Source organism: Salmo salar, chromosome 01 (assembly GCF_965601325.2).
Source record: "Salmo salar chromosome 01, fSalSal1, whole genome shotgun sequence".
In the NCBI taxonomy this organism is placed as follows: domain Eukaryota; kingdom Metazoa; phylum Chordata; class Actinopteri; order Salmoniformes; family Salmonidae; genus Salmo; species Salmo salar.
In genome coordinates, this window is record NC_138291.1 from 92,636,445 (window position 1) to 92,639,514 (window position 3,070).

Genomic DNA, 3,070 nt, shown 5'->3' on the forward strand with positions numbered 1-3,070 from the left:
TTTCTGTCTGAGAGTGTAAGTCAAACAAAGGGAGAGGCTCTGGCTAATGATAAACCACTAATGTCTCAGTAACAGATTACTGAGCCATTAAGCTAAAGCCATGGCAGAGAACCCAGGTCCCAGGTCACTTTGCCATTAACTACCCCACTGAGACCATGCAACATGGTTTGGTGTGTGGGGTGGTATGTACAGTATGTGTGTGTCGATTGTACATTATATATTGTGTTCTCTGTATCTCGTTCAAAGCTTGATGTTTGAACACTGGAGCCCATACTACCGGTAGGCCTTTTTAGGAGGGGGCCCATACGAGAAAAAAAATACATTTAAAAAAATGTTTTTTTATATATATATTTTTATACATGTATTTTAATTTTGGCCCATATAATGTATTTAAAACATTTTTTGAATACATTTAAAATACATTCCAACATATATCAGGTAAAGTATTTTAAAATGTGTATATAAATGTGTATATGTGTATAAATATATGTTAAACGCATCGTAAAATGTTTTTAATGTATTTCAAAATACATTCAGAAATACATTAAAGAATGTATTTTAGAATATATTTTCACATGTATTTATCGCTATATTTGCTAAAAAAATGTTTTGATATATTTGGAAAGGTTCTTGTCACGTCCTGACCCTTGTAAGATGTCATTTTCTATAGTAGAGTAGGTCAGGGCGTGACAGGGGGTGTTTTTGGGTGGTTTCTTGTTATCTGTTTCTATGTTGTTTTTCTATGTTTCGATTTCTATGTTGGGGTTGTTGGGATGACCTCCAATTAGAGGCAGCCGGTTCTCGTTGTCTCTAATTGGAGATCATATTTATGTAGGGAGTTTTTCCATTTGTGTTAATGGGTTGTTCATTTTTGAGTAGTGTTATTTTCTCTGCGTCACGGTTTGTTGTTTTGTTGTTACAAGTATTTGGTGTATTGCAACGTTTCACGGAATAAATAAATATGTGGAACTACAACCATGCTGCACGTTGGTCCGATCCTTTGAACAGCCGTGACAGTTCTAAATATATTCCAAAATGCATTCCGACGTGTATGTTGTAATAAATATATTATTTTATAAAAATGTATAGCAAGTATGAAGATCTAGCCATATCATATTGTAACAAAATGTTGACTTAACAATTTAACTTTAACAGGCTCTTCAGTATCACATCAGTCTCTGTAAGGACCGACGCCGGACAGGAGAAGCAGGTACGGGGAGTCAGACATTTATTCGGGATCAGACATAGAACAAGACGGGAACAGCGTCAGGACACGGGTAACACGGACATATGACAAACAACGCAGCAGCGGGGAACAGAGCTGGGGAACTGACAAATATAGGGGAGGAAATAAACAGGTGATTGAGTGAGTCCAGGTGAGTCCAATATCGCTGAAGCGCATGAGGCATAGGAGCCTGACGATCCGGCTGAGGCATGAACACCTGTCGATCCCGCTGCGGCGTGGAAGCCTGATGATCCGGCGGAGCATGACATGGGATGGGAACCTGCCGAGCCAACCAAGGCAAGGAAACCTCTCGAGCCAGCTAGGACGTGGAAGCCCGACGAGTTGGCTTAGACACCCCCGGTTCCATCGGCAGCGGAATCCAAGCCCGACGTCACCAACAAAACAAGAAAACTCATGGGCCGGCTGGGCAAACAAGACCTGATGATCCGGCTGAGGCCCGACGTGAGATGGGCGCCTTCCAAGCCAAGGAAACCTCTCGAGCCAGCTAGGGCGTGGAAGCCCGACGAGCTGGTTAGGCATCCCCGGTTCGATCGGCGGCGACCCAAGACCGACGTCACCATCAACCGGAACACCAGTACTCCCCGATGCTTCGTGTGATGGCTGCTGCATTCTGTAAGGACCGACGCCGGACAGGAGAAGCAGGTACGGGGAGTCAGACATTTATTCGGGGACAGACATAGAACAAGACGGGAACAGCGTTAGCACACGGGTAACACGGACATACGACAAACAATGCAGCAGCGGGGAACAGAGCTGGGGAACTGACAAATATAGGGGAGGAAATAAACAGGTGATTGAGTGAGTCCAGGTGAGTCCAATATCGCTGAAGGCACATGTGTGCGTAAATGATGGTGGCAGGGGTGCGTAATGCAGGGCAGCCTGGCGCCCTCAAGCGCCAGGGGGGAAGAACGGGAGCAGGCGTGACAGTCTCATTAAAACTGCAGAACTGGCAGTGTACAAGCAAAGCTTTTAGTCATAGAACACAACATAACACATGAACTGGCATAACAATCCATCTCATTGGAAGCCCAAAAGCACTAAGAGAAAGCAACGCCTCCAACAAGCCACGCCTCCAAGTATGCTAATAGTCTGCCGCCTCTAAAATAGATTTTGTCAAATGCATTTTTATTGTACTAGACACACCAAAAGCACTAACATGCTTTTAAATTACTACAAAAATGACTACAAACATATTACATTATCTGTCATGTAGTGACTCTATCTATGTCTTTCATGGGCATATGACAAATAAACAAACAAACTTAATGAGAGCATTGCAACCAACGTCCAATGGGCAGAACTTAACGTTTACTGGGTCATTCCATGAAATGAGTGCCTTTTGCGTTCCTCTGATATAGTAGAAATTGTGCACAAATATAGCATTTTAAAAGCCAGTTGTATGAAATGAAGTGCCCTTTAATATAGACCAAATGGAGAATTCAATAAATCTGATTTTCAGGACTTGCTCAAATGGGGGCAGCATACGCCCGATCCTAGATCTACGTGCTCTAAACAGGCACATGAGAAAGTACATGTTCAGAATGTTGACACACTGCTCTGCTACGTTTTGTGCGCCCAGATGATTGGTTCGTATCTGTTGACCTGAAGGATATTAACTTTCACATCTCAATATACCCTCCTCACAGGAAATTTCTCAGGTTTTTACGAAGTGTACCGACGGAGCCATAGCCCCACTCAGAGAGAGGGGCATTCGGTTGATGATGTACTTAGACGATTGGCTGCTGTGCTCTCAATCAAGACAGGATGTCTTGGAACAAAGTTAGCTGCTCTTGGAATACCTGACATTTCTAGGTTTCAAAATAA